Below are 15,006 nucleotides of genomic sequence, written 5' to 3' on the forward strand. Positions count from 1 at the left end.
TGTGCGGTAAAGCCTTGAAAATGGAGCATGTAATGAGCATCATCACGCGCACAGTTAACTTTATCAGAGCCAAAGGTTTGAATCACCGCCAGTTCAAGGCATTTCTGACGGAGTTAGAAACGGAGCATGGTGATTTGCCTTATCACACAGAGGTGCGATGGCTAAGCCAGGGAAAGGTGCTTCAAAGATGTTTCGAGCTTCGTGAGGAGATTTGTCTGTTCTTGGACAGCAAAGGGAAAGACACAACACAACTCCGAGACGAAATGTTTCTGTGTGAAATGGCTTTTCTGTGTGACATCAAACAAGTGAACATTACTGTGCAATCACATATTTAGAGTTTTTACTCAGTTCAAGTTTAAAAGTTAAAGTTTAATATTTGTTTTCACTGCATGTTACTTCTCCTTAAACAAAGTGTTGTTTTTGATTAATAGATTTTTGCACTTTATTTTATTGTATTTCAATCCAATTATATTTTAAAAATATTTCAGTTGAGTGAATGATAGAAAATTGCTATTATTGTTTTTTTCTTTGAAGTAAATTTAGCCCACTTTTGCTAAAATAGAAAATATAGGCTACTGATGGTGCCTTGAATACCGGTTTCTTTCATTTAATGTTCATGTTATGGGGATTTTTATATAAAGGAAATTTGTCTTTTGTGTCTGTTGAAAATTAAAGATTACTGACAGAGCCATAAGAAAATATTGCTTTATTTATCTGATCATATTGGAATATATTTGTTAGGTTTTCAGTAGGTTCAATTAGGTTCACTAGACTATATGCGTCATTTAAAAAATTTTCAATGAACATTCGAACAGTCCGGCCCTCGGCTTGTAGCTAAATTTTTTATTTGGCCCTCCGTCCATTTGACTTTGACACCCCTGCTCTAGAGGAAGCTCCAAGTCTGTGTAGACGGTGGAAAGCCACCTTGTTTACAGTCTCTAGAGGAAGCTCCAAGTCTGTGTAGACGGTGGAAAGCCACCTTGTTTACAGTCTCTAGAGGAAGCACCAAGTCTGTGTAGACAGTGGAAAGCCACCTTGTTTACAGTCTCTAGAGGAAGCTCCAAGTCTGTGTAGACGGTGGAAAGCCACCTTGTTTACAGTCTCTAGAGGAAGCTCCAAGTCTGTGTAGACGGTGGAAAGCCACCTTGTTTACAGTCTCTCGAGGAAGCTCCAAGTCTGTGTACTCAGTGGAAAGCCACCTTGTTTACAGTCTCTAGAGGAAGCTCCAAGTCTGTGTAGACGGTGGAAAGCCACCTTGTTTACAGTCTCTAGAGGAAGCTCCAAGTCTGTGTAGACGGTGGAAAGCCACCTTGTTTACAGTCTCTAGAGGAAGCTCCAAGTCTGTGTAGACGGTGGAAAGCCACCTTGTTTACGGTCTCTAGAGGAAGCTCCAAGTCTGTGTAGACGGTGGAAAGCCACCTTGTTTACAGTCTCTCGAGGAAGCTCCAAGTCTGTGTACTCAGTGGAAAGCCACCTTGTTTACAGTCTCTAGAGGAAGCTCCAAGTCTGTGTAGACGGTGGAAAGCCACCTTGTTTACAGTCTCTCGAGGAAGCTCCACGTCTGTGTAGACGGTGGAAAGCCACCTTGTTTACAGTCTCTAGAGGAAGCTCCAAGTCTGTGTACTCAGTGGAAAGCCACCTTGTTTACAGTCTCTAGAGGAAGTTTCAAGGCGGATTGCATGAACTCTCTGATCTGGATTATTGGGTGTCCTCGAGTATCCCAGAAACTATTAGATTTTCACGCATGCTACGACTCCATCACCCGGTTTTCCCTGAGTTGACAATCCATTATAGAACCGTGTATTTTTACCTTGGCTGCAGAGTGCCTTCAAATCAAATCAAATCAAATCAAATTTTATTTGTCACATACACATGGTTAGCAGATGTTAATGCGAGTGTAGCGAAATGCTTGTGCTTCTAGTTCCGACAATGCAGTGATAACCAACAAGTAATCTAACTAACAATTCCAAAACTACTGTCTTATACACAGTGTAAGGGGATAAGGAACATGTACATAAGGATATATGAATGAGTGATGGTACAGAGCAGCATACAGTAGATGGTATCGAGTACAGTATATACATATGAGATGAGTGTGTAGACAAAGTAAACAAAGTGGCATAGTTAAAGTGGCTAGTGATACATGTGTTACATAAGGATGCAGTCGATGATGTAGAGTACAGTATATACATATGCATATGAGATGAATAATGTAGGGTAAGTAACATTATTACATTACATTTACATTTAAGTCATTTAGCATAAGGTAGCATTGTTTAAAGTGGCTAGTGATATATTTACATCATTTCCCATCAATTCCCATTATTAAAATGGCTGGAGTTGGGTCAGTGTCAATGACAGTGTGTTGGCAGCAGCCACTCAGTGTTAGTGGTGGCTGTTTAACAGTCTGATGGCCTTGAGATAGAAGCTGTTTTTCAGTCTCTCGGTCCCAGCTTTGATGCACTTGTACTGACCTCGCCTTCTGGATGATAGCGGGGTGAACAGGCAGTGGTTCGGGTGGTTGATGTCCTTGATGATCTTTATGGCCTTCCTGTAACAACGGGTGGTGTAGGTGTCCTGGAGGGCAGGTAGTTTGCCCCCGGTGATGCGTTGTGCAGTCCTCACTACCCTCTGGAGAGCCTTACGGTTGAGGGCGGAGCAGTTGCCGTACCAGGCGGTGATACAGCCCGCCAGGATGCTCTCGATTGTGCATCTGTAGAAGTTTGTGAGTGCTTTTGGTGACAAGCCGAATTTCTTCAGCCTCCTGAGGTTGAATAGGCGCTGCTGCGCCTTCTTCACGACGCTGTCAGTGTGAGTGGACCAATTCAGTTTGTCTGTGATGTGTATGCCGAGGAACTTAAAACTAGCTACCCTCTCCACTACTGTTCCTTCGATGTGGATAGGGGGGTGTTCCCTCTGCTGTTTCCTGAAGTCCACAATCATCTCCTTAGTTTTGTTGACGTTGAGTGTGAGGTTATTTTCCTGACACCACACTCCGAGGGCCCTCACCTCCTCCCTGTAGGCCGTCTCATCGTTGTTGGTAATCAAGCCTACCACTGTTGTGTCGTCCGCAAACTTGATGATTGAGTTGGAGGCGTGCGTGGCCACGCAGTCGTGGGTGAACAGGGAGTACAGGAGAGGGCTCAGAACGCACCCTTGTGGGGCCCCCGTGTTGAGGATCAGCGGGGAGGAGATGTTGTTGCCTACCCTCACCACCTGGGGGCGGCCCGTCAGGAAGTCCAGTACCCAGTTGCACAGGGCGGGGTCGAGACCCAGGGTCTCGAGCTTGATGACGAGCTTGGAGGGTACTATGGTGTTGAATGCCGAGCTGTAGTCGATGAACAGCATTCTCACATAGGTATTCCTCTTGTCCAGGTGGGTTAGGGCAGTGTGCAGTGTGGTTGAGATTGCATCGTCTGTGGACCTATTTGGGCGGTAAGCAAATTGGAGTGGGTCTAGGGTGTCAGGTAGGGTGGAGGTGATATGGTCCTTGACTAGTCTCTCAAAGCACTTCATGATGACGGAAGTGAGTGCTACGGGGCGGTAGTCGTTTAGCTCAGTTACCTTAGCTTTCTTGGGAACAGGAACAATGGTGGCCCTCTTGAAGCATGTGGGAACAGCAGACTGGTATAGGGATTGATTGAATATGTCCGTAAACACACCGGCCAGCTGGTCTGCGCATGCTCTGAGGGCGCGGCTGGGGATGCCGTCTGGGCCTGCAGCCTTGCGAGGGTTAACACGTTTAAATGTCTTACTCACCTCGGCTGCAGTGAAGGAGAGACCGCATGTTTCCGTTGCAGGCCTTGTTCTCTTCTTGGAGCGTGAGAATTTCACTCTGGCTAAACTCCAAACTCCCCCTCAGCCCTGCTACCTCCTCACACAACTTTTCCAGTGTTGCATGGATTCCATGAATTAAACAGACACTTAAACTAACACGACATGTAAGTGTCGGGTTTACACAACGTGAAAGCATGATGTACACATAGATGTCATGTAGACGTTAAGGCGTTCATGGTGATATCTTTCATAATAAACTTACACAAACTGACGTGTCAGTGACACGTTACACGACGTGAACACTATGTCAACATGACATGAACGTGGCGTGAACGCGTCGGGAGTTTGACGCCTTAGAACAAAACTTCTCCATTGACAATCCATGTTAATTCATGACGGTATTTTACGTCGCTAGGAATATGTTAGGTGACTTAGTGAGAGGTATCAGTAGCTTCACTAGGTTGAATTCTGGCCTGAATCACTCCCAAAGTATGTGGTAAATTGCAGCATGTTGCTCCTGCCGCCCAGATGGCTCGCTTGTGGGTGTGCTGGCAGCATATAGGTTATTAAGTGGGTAAATAGTTTAGTCCAGTCTCTATTTCATGAATTTATTCGCTGGTAAATATTATCTAACTCAAATGAGTGGCTAACGTAGCTACCTAGCTGTCTAGCCAACTTTACAAAATGTATAGCTAGCTAGCTAAGTGAATTAAATATCACCAGCTACCTAACTTCATATTAGCTAACTATCTTGTGTAACTGACAGTTAGACTTACAGGTTATGTACCACTACAGTGAGAACTCAATGCTCTTCACGAGCAAGAGAGAAAGAAGAATCTCATCCAGCTTTAAAACGTCTACAAGATTCCCAAATCCTCTGCCAGATAAGAGTTTTGCACCTACCTGCAAACTAAGAAGAGCATCTCCACATAAGGAAGCATCGTGAGGCAACATAAGGTCAAGACTAACAGGAAAGTCAGACACGCAAGTACAAGTCAAGGTGTTTGAAGGTGGTCCTAGCCTTGTGAACAGCTAATAAGAGACTTTAAGATTACAATTCGTAAGGACTGGAGATAGTTGTATATTTCATAAAGACTCTGGTATTATGCATTTGCTCTTTCTATCTTAATGTATCGCTGGTATGTGTATTACTGGAAAAATATTATTTGATACTTGTGAAGCAGTTACAATGTCTATTATCAAGACTGTAAGGTGTCATTTAAAAGGCAGGGAAGAAGGTCAAAGTAACCAGATAGAGCTGCACTGGAAGAACAGCAATTCCTTGTGCATGTCCAAACTCTCACATAAGTCAAGTCTCAACTATAAGCCCTCAAGTGCTTCCTCCCAGTCTCAAAGCAATTCAAAGGTCAACTCCAGATGCTCAAGCGTGTCATCTGTCAAGAGCAAGAGGCTGCGGCGGAAGTTGCTGCTAACCAAGCAGCTTTAGAAGTAATGGTTAAGCAAGAACGCCAACTGGAAGAGCTTCAGAGACTCGAAGATGAAGATAAGAAGAGGACAGCTGAGCAAGAAGCCGAGGCTGTGAAACGCAGCTTAGAAGAAGCTAGGCTGCGAGTCAAGTTAGAGGTAGAAAATGCTGCCAGACGAAGGACGCTAGAAGACAAGCGTAGAGAGTTAGAGCACCTAGAAGTGCTCAAGAAACTAAATGCTGCCAAGGCGCGGATGCAAGTGTATGAGCAAGATGAAAACTCAGAGGACGAGAAGAGAGAACTACTCTCTAACTGCAAATCTGTGAAGGAAATTGTGCACAGAAGTGGCTCATTTCATAGTCTCTCACCACAACATGTTGTGACAAGCACACAACAAGAAGAAGGCACCAAGACCATGTTCAGGTTACTAGCGGAATCAATCAGTGAAAGCCGCCTCCCCATACCAGAACCAGTAACATTCAATGGAGAGCCTCTCTCGTACACTGACTGGAAGGTCTCTTTTCAGACTTTGATAGACAGGAAGAACATACCAGCAACTGAGAAGATATATCGCTCTGGATAAGAGCGTCTGCTAAATGACTTAAATGTAAATGTAAATGTAAATATATTACTTAAGAAAATATGTCGGTTGGCCTGCCAAGAAAGCCATCGAAAGTTACTTTATGTTAGGAACAGAATCAGCCTACCATGCTGCTTGGACCATTCTTGAAGAAAGGTACGGAAACAAATTCTTCATCGCCAAGTCTTTCAGAGATAAGCTCAATGCATGGCCTACGATAGGATCCAAGGACAGTCTTGAACTTAGAGACCTTGTAGACTTTCTTCGCAGCTGTGAAGCTGCTATGTCTCAAAATAAGGGCCTGGAGGTGCTTAATGACTAATGAAAACCAAAAGATCCTCGCTAAACTTCCAGATTGGCTAACTTCAAGATGGAATAGAAAGGTCACAGACATCTTAGAAGAAACGGAGATCTTTCCTAGCTTCAGTCAGTTTGTGAAGTTTCTCACGAGAGAAGCCAAGATTGCTTGCAATCCTGTATCATCCCTTCATGCTTTGAAACCAAGTGAAGATGGAAAACTTAAGACGCCAAGGATTCAAAGCCCCGGAGCAAGGGTATTAGCAACTAACTCTGATGAGAAAGATACTGTTACTAGTTGTGTCTTCTGTGAGAAGTCAGGTCACAGTCTCCACAAATGCTGGAAGTTCATGGATAAGCCCACCGCAGAGCGACAGAAGTTTGTTCAAGAGAATAAATTGTGCTTTGGCTGTTTAAGGCCTGGGCATCGCTCGAAAGATTGTGATAACAGGAACACCTGCGACACGTGTCAGAGGAGGTTAAGTGATAGGAAGACAGAGCCCCCACGAGATAAGGGGACAAGAGCGTCAAGTGAGGCCATATCTAAAAGAGTCGTAAGGGACATTAACAACACTCACACCTCCACAATCATTCCAGTATAGGTGTCAACCACAAGTGAGCCAGATCGTGAAGTTCTTGTGTATGCACTTCTTGACACCCAGAGCGACACCACCTTTATCCTTGAAGAGACAACAAAGGCTCTCAATACAAGGAAGGAGCCAGTCCAACTGAAACTCTCTACAATGGCTTCAAGGAATACCATTGTGCCCTGCCAGAAGCTGTCTGGTTTGCAGGTTAGAGGGCTTTACTTTGAGAAGAAAATCCCTCTGCCAACGACCTACTCGAGAGATTTTATTCCTGCAAACAGAGATCATATTCCTACTCAAGAGACTGCAAGAGCATGGTCTCATCTTGAACACATTGCAGAGGAGATTGCTCCTCAACAGAGATGTGATGTCGGTCTCTTAATTGACTACAACTGCTCCCAGGCTCTTCTTCCAAGGGAAATTGTGTCTGGTAAGGGAAATCAGCGTTTTGCTCAGAGAACAGATCTTGGCTGGAGCACAGTCGGCTATGGAAATCCATGTATCGACTATGGCGCCGCTATTGGAGTGAGTCATCGGGTTATCATTAGACAGGTGATGCCAAGCCTTCAATTTTCTTTCAACCTCACAAATCAAGTACACTATGTTTGTAGAACATGTGCAAGAGAGGTAATCACAGCACTGGACATTATCAAGACGCTTGAATCTGACTTCAACGAGAGAGCTGCAGAAGAGGACCTCATATCTCAAGAGGATATCCGGTTCCTGACAAAAATGAAAGTGGGCATCAGACGCAAGGACAATGGACATTATGAGATGCCGCTGCCATTTAAGGAAGAAAGACCCAACCTGCCGAACAATAAAACATGTGCAGTTCACCGTCTCAAGTGCCTGGAAAGGAGGCTAAGGAGAGACAAGCAGTACTACAAGGACTACACAGCATTCATGGAAGAGACCATAGCTTGTGGAGATGCTGAGAAGGTCTCCAAAGAGGAAGTTAACAAGCATCCAGCATGGTACATCCCGCACCATGGGGTTTATCACCCACAAAAGCCTGGGAAGATACGCGTCGTCTTTGACTGCTCAGCTAAGTTTCGAGAGACGTCCTTGAATGACCATCTCCTTACCGGGCCAGAGTTGACAAATACATTGCTGGGTGTCCTTTGTCGTTTTGTAAGGGTCCAGTTGCAATCATGTGTGACGTAGAGCGCATGTTCCACCAGTTTCATGGGAAAGCAGAAGACCAAGATTATCTACAGTTCCTTTGGTGGGAGAACAGAGGTCTAGAGTCTCAACCCTCAGTGTATCGTATGAAGGTCCACATGTTCGGCACAGCTTCATTTCCTGGTTGCGCCAACTATGGTCTCAAACATCTTGCTGCCGAAGGACGAGGAGGCTTCAGCGAGAAGTCTATCCAGCTCATAGAAAGGAACTTTTATGTTGATGATGGGTTGACGAGCGTATCGTCTGAAGCTGAAGCGGCCCAGCTGGTGAAAGAAGCAAGAGAGCTTTGCAGCATCGGCAAACTTCGGTTGCACAAGTTTATCTCTAACAGCAAGGAAGTTATAGCCACAATTCCCAAGGAAGAATGTGCCGAGGGTGCCAAAGACCTGGACATGGCTCTGGGTGAACCACACATGGAGAGAGCGCTTGGTGTACTGTGGTGTGTCGCATCAGACGAGTTTCAGTTTAGAGTAGTTGTCAAGGAACGCCCACTCACAAGAAGAGGAGTGTTGTCTACAGTAGCCTCTGTATATGATCCGCTTGGGTTTGTGGCACCCTTTGTCCTGGCAGGGAAGCAGATCTTGCAGTGGATGTGTCGTGACAAAATTGACTGGGATGACCCCCTTCCAGATGACCTACGCTCCCAGTGGGAATTCTGGCTCCAAGGTCTACAAAACTTGTCTGAAGTAAGGATCCAACGAGGCTACTTGCCATCAAGTTTCAAGGAGGTGCAGAGTTATGAGCTCCATTACTTCTCCGACGCTAGTACCTCATGTTATTGAGAGTGCTCATACCTCAGAACAATCAACACGGACAGAAATGGAATAAAGACAGAAGAAACGCAAGGATTAATGAAATTGTCATCTTGCAAGATGATACTGCATCCCGCAACCAGTGGAAATTGGCAAAGGTTACAGAAGTGTACCTGGGACAGGATGAGAGAGGTAAACGCATCACCAAACCCACCTATCTGGAGAGGCCCATCCATAAGACAGTCACCCTCCTGGAAGCCGATCAAGAAACCTGCAGACCCCTTTTACAGAAATCACCGGTGATTGGTGGGAGTGTAACTGACAATTAGACTTACAGGTTATGTCGTTGTCTTTTGTTTGAATTGTTTATGTGTCCGCTGTGCGGGGGAAATGATAATACAAGCGGAACTACGTAGCTAATACTGTTGTAACGGGGATCCTTATTGTAGCAACACACCTTTGGAGGGAAGGCAATCCTGCGCTGCGTTAGCTAAGTTTTCATGTCATCGGGTGTAGTTCATAAAGGTTGAAGGGTGTATGTTAGGAAGTGTGAATTCATGCCAGGAATAATAAGTGTGAAGTTTGATTTCCTCCCTTCTGTAATAAGCAGCCAATGAGGAATTTTTTCCTTTATTCATGTGTTTAATCTGAACCCATTATAACGCCGGTTAAACTGTTATGTATGTAAGCACTTCAGAGTTATACCAAGCTAATAAGTTACTCGTAAGATAAGGTTGTAAGAGTGTGCTTAACTGTATTTTTCATTTACTTTATAGTTCTCACGGAAGGTGATAATTCTGACTAAAACTACAGAATAAAACCACCAGTTAAAAAAAATCAAGGAACGGTTGCGCTCGTTGTTACTGAAGGGAGCTACATCTTGATGTATTTATCATTGTAAAAAACAAACTCCAAATGCATTTGTAGGTAGCAATGATAGGAGCCCCAACTGTCAAAGGGTAGCCTATTCTGGTAGTTTTGTGTAATATCAGTCCCTAGAAGTGATAATAGTAACATAATTCCCAATGCTGTCTAATTTAAATATAATGTTTTCTGTCCTCAGATACCAAGAGCTGTGAAAGCCTGTCTGCACATGAAGAGGTCCCAATGAAGAGTGATGGTTCTCAGTCCTGGTCCTGGGGACTCAAAGGGGTGCACATTTTTATTTTTGCCTTAGCACTACAAATCAAATTGTATTTGTCACATGCGCCGAATCCAACAGTTGTAGATCTTACAGTGAAATGATTACTTACAAGCCCTTAAGCAATAATGCTTTAAGAAGTTTTAAGAAAGAAAATGTAAATGTGTTAGAACTTCTTCACAATCGGTGGGTCCCCCACGGAACGGTTGAGCTAACGTAGGCAAATGCGATTAACATGAGGTTGTAAGTAACAAGAACATTTCCCAGGACATAGACATGTCTGTAATGGGCAGAAAGCTTAAATTCTTGTTAATCTAACTGCACTGTCCAATTTACAGTAGTTATTACAGTGAAATAATACCATGCTATTGTTTGAAAAGAGTCCACAGTTATGAACTTGAAAAGTTATTAATAAACCAATTAGGCACATTTGGGCAGTCCTGAAACAACATTTTGAACAGAAATGCAATGGTTCATTGGATCAGTCTAAAACGTTGCGCATACACTGCTGCCACACTGCTGCCATCTAGTGGCCAAAATCTAAATAGCAACTGGGCTGGAATAATACATTATGGCCTTTCGCTTGCATTTCAAAGATGATGGTACGATTTTTTATTTTTAAAAAGGTTGTTTTTTTCTCTCTATTTTTTTTTAAATACCAGATCTAAAGTGTTATATTCTCCTACATTAATTTCACATTTCCACAAACTTCAAACTGTTTCCTTTCAAATGGTATCAAGAGTATGCATATCCTTGCTCAATTCCTGAGCTACTGGCAGTGAGATTTGGGTATTTCATTCGAGGGAAAATTGAAAAAAAAGGGTGGATCTTTTTAAGTAAAAAATAGGATTTATTTTTATTTTTAAAGTAACAAATAATTAAACAGCAGCAGTAAAACAACAAGCGAGGCTATATTCTGGGGGTACCAGTACAGAGTCAATATGCGGAGGTACCGGTTAGTCGAGGTAATTGAGGTAATATGTACATGTAGGTAGAGTTAAAGTGACTATGCATAAATTATAAACAGAGAGTAGCAGCAGCGTAAAATAGGTGTCTGAGTGGCTATTTGATTAGTTGTTCAGGAGTCTTATGACTTGGGGGTAGAAGCTGTTAAGAAGCCTTTTGGACCTAGACTTAGCGCTCCGGTACCGCTTGCCGTGTGGTAGCAGAGAGAACAGTCTATGACTAGGGTGGCTGGGGTCTTTGACAATTTTTAGGGTCTTCCTCTGACACTCCCTGGAGGTCCTGGATGGCAGGACGTACTGGGCCATACGCACTACTGGGCCGTACAATGTACTGGGCCGTATGCACTACCCTCTGTAGTGCCTTGTGGTCGGAGGCCGAGCAGTTGCCATACCAGGCAGTGATGCAACAAGTCAGGATGCTCTCGATAGGGCAGCTGAAAATCCTTTTGAGGATCTGAGGACCCATGCCAAATCATTTCAGTCTCCTGAGGGTGAATAGGCTTTGTCGTGCACTCTTCATGACTGTCTTAGTGTGTTTGAACCATGATAGTTTGTTGGTGATGTGGACACCAAGGAACTTGAAGCTGTCAACCTGTTCCACTACAGCCCCGTCGATGAGAATGGGGGCGTGCTCGGTCCTCCTTTTCTACAATCATCTCCTTTGTCTTGATCACGTTGAGGGAGAGGTTGTTGTCCTTAAACCACACGGTCAGTTCAGCAAGCTGTACTGGACCATCAAGTCTACGTCCAAGAGGCTTCTAAACGGCTTCTACCCCCAAGCCATAAGACTCCTGAACAACGAATCAAATGGCTACTCAGACTATTTGCATTGAACCCCCCCTTTTACACCACTGCTGCTGTCTGTTGTTATCATCTATGCATAGTCACTTTATTAACTCTACCTACATATTACCTCAACTAACCGGTGTCCCCGCACATTGATCCTGTACCGGTACCCCCCTATATATAGTCTCGCTATTGTTATTTTACTGCTGCTCTTCAATTACTTGTTATTATTTCTTATCCATATATTTTTTTAACTGCATTGTTGGTTAGGGGCTCATAAGTAAACATTTCACTGTAAGATGTACAACTGTTGTATTCGGCGCATGTGACTAATACAATTTGATTTGATTTAAATGTGACCAATAAAAATTGATTTGAGAGAATTCCAAGAGTGTGCAAAGCTGTCATCAAGGCAAAGGGTGGCTACTTTCAAGAATCTCAAATACAAAAATATATATTTGATTTGTTAAACACTATATTGGTTACTAAATGATTCAATTTGTGTAATTTCATAGTTTTGATATCTTCACTATTATTCAACAATGTATAAAATTGTGAAGATAAAGAAAAACCCTGGAATGAGTATGTGTGTCTAAACCTTGGTACTGTTTATGTTTCAGAAATTGCCACGGCGGTGCAAAAAACCCGCAACTAGCGACCAATACATTTTCACCCCGACATCGTTTTCAAAGTTGCCCAATTTCAGGAAAGCTGCAGACAAGACAACCCTGAGTGTGGATTGAATTGGGACAATTGCGTAATATGTACCATACGGCAACGTGATTACGCAAAATGTGTGCACGCTGGGTCTCTCTGAGGGAAATTAATGGCGTTTTTGTATGTGTTTTGGATAAACACCGAAAATAAGTTGTGGTAATAACATGCTTAGAATATCTTACACGTTTTGTTCTATGACATCATATTCATCAGCTAACGTCACTTATTGTGAATATTTGACGTATGTATGTAATAATAAAATAAAACTAATCACAAAGGCTTCATAATTCATTAAGGTCATGTTAACTGACTTATGTCAGAAAATACGCATAGGATGTCCTAAGCCTGTGTTAACCTCAAACCTTATTTTCAGTGTGTATTGCAAAACCCTATTATTTCCCAAAGGGGATGATTGATGTATCACTAAAAAAATACTAAAATGTATCACTAAAACAATACAGAAATACACTACGGAAAAAGAAGGAACAGCATGTCAGAAATCAGCTCAATGCAATTGAAGAATCCATAGACTCTAACCACTTCTGGGAAAATTGGAAAACACTAAACAAACAACAACACGAAGAATTATCTATCCAAAATGGAGATGTATGGGTAAACCACTTCTCCAATCTTTTTGGTTCTATAACAAAGAACAAAGAGCAAAAACATATACATGATCAAATACAGATCTTAGAATCAACTATTAAAGACTACCAGAACCCACTGGATTCTGCAATTACATTGAATGAGTTACAGGACAAAATAAAAACCCTTCAACCCAAAAAGGCCTGTGGTGTCGATGGTATCCTCAATGAAATGATCAAATATACAGACAACAAATTCCAATTGGCTATACTAAAACTCTTTAACGTCATACTTAGCTCTGGCATCTTCCCCAATATTTGGAACCAAGGACTGATCACCCCAATCCACAAAAGTGGAGACAAATTTGACCCCAATAACTACCGTGGAATATGTGTCAACAGTAACCTTGGGAAAATCCTCTGCATTATTATTAACAGCAGACTCGTACATTTCCTCAATGAAAACAATGTACTGAGCAAATGTCAAATTGGCTTTTTACCAAATTACCGTACAACAGACCATGTATTCACCCTGCACACCCTAATTGACAACCAAACAAACCAAAACAAAGACAAAGTCTTCTCATGCTTTGTTGATTTCAAAAAAGCCTTCGACTCAATCTGGCATGAGGGTCTGCTATACAAACTGATGGAAAGTGGTGTTGGGGGTAAAACATACGACATTATAAAATCCATGTACACAAACAACAAGTGTGCGGTTAAAATTGGCAAAAAACACACACATTTCTTCACACAGGGTCGTGGGGTTAGACAGGGATGCAGCTTAAGCCCCACCCTCTTCAACATATATATCAACGAATTGGCGCGGGCACTAGAAAAGTCTGCAGCACCCGGCCTCCCCCTACTAGAATCCGAAGTCAAATGTCTGCTGTTTGCTGATGATCTGGTGCTTCTGTCACCAACCAAGGAGGGCCTACAGCAGCACCTAGATCTTATGCACAGATTCTGTCAGACCTGGGCCCTGACAGTAAATCTCAGTAAGACCAAAATAATGGTGTTCCAAAAAAGGTCCAGTCACCAGGACCACAAATACAAATTCCATCTAGACACTGTTGCCCTAGAGCACACAAAAAACTATACATACCTTGGCCTAAACATCAGCGCCACAGGTAACTTCCACAAAGCTGTGAACGATCTGAGAGACAAGGCAAGAAGGGCATTCTATGCCATCAAAAGAAACATAAATTTCAACATACCAATTAGGATTTGGCTAAAAATACTTGAATCAGTCATAGAGCCCATTGCCCTTTATGGTTGTGAGGTCTGGGGTCCGCTCACCAACCAAGACTTCACAAAATGGGACAAACACCAAATTGAGACTCTGCACGCAGAATTCTGCAAAAATATCCTCCGTGTACAAAGTAAAACACCAAATAATGCATGCAGAGCAGAATTAGGCCGATACCCACTAATGATCAAAATCCAGAAAAGAGCCGTTAAATTCTACAACCACCTAAAAGGAAGCGATTCCCAAACCTTCCATAACAAAGCCATCACCTACAGAGAGATGAACCTGGAGAAGAGTCCACAAAGCAAGCTGGTCCTGGGGCTCTGTTCACAAACACAAATGTTTTGTTATGGTCTAATGTATGTTGTTATGGTCTAATGTTCTAATGGTCTAATGTTGTTATGGTCTAATGTTCTAATGGTCTAATGTTGTTATGGTCTAATGGTCTAATGTTGTTATGGTCTAATGTTGTTATGGTCTAATGTTGTTATGGTCTTATGGTCTAATGCTGTTATGGTCTAATGGTCTAATGTTGTTATGGTCTAATGGTCTAATGCTGTTATGGTCTATGGTCTAATGTTCTAATGGATTAATGGTCTAATGTTCTAATGGATTATGGTCTAATGTTGTTAATGGATCTAATGCTGTTATGGTCTAACTGGTCTAATGTTCTAATGGATTAATGGTCTAATGTTCTAATGGATTAATGGTCTAATGTTCTAATGGATTAATGGTCTAATGTTCTAATGTTGTTATGCTCTAATGTTGTTATGGTCTAATGTTGTTATGTCTGTTATGATCTAATGTTGTTATGTCTAATGTTGTTATGGTCTAATGTTGTTATGATCTAATGTTGTTATGATCTAATGTTGTTATGATCTAATGTTGTTATGATCTAATGTTGTTATGATCTAATGTTGTTATGGTCTAATGTTGTTATGGTCTAATGTTGTTATGGTCTA

This window comes from Oncorhynchus gorbuscha, linkage group LG22 (assembly GCF_021184085.1).
Source record: "Oncorhynchus gorbuscha isolate QuinsamMale2020 ecotype Even-year linkage group LG22, OgorEven_v1.0, whole genome shotgun sequence".
In the NCBI taxonomy this organism is placed as follows: domain Eukaryota; kingdom Metazoa; phylum Chordata; class Actinopteri; order Salmoniformes; family Salmonidae; genus Oncorhynchus; species Oncorhynchus gorbuscha.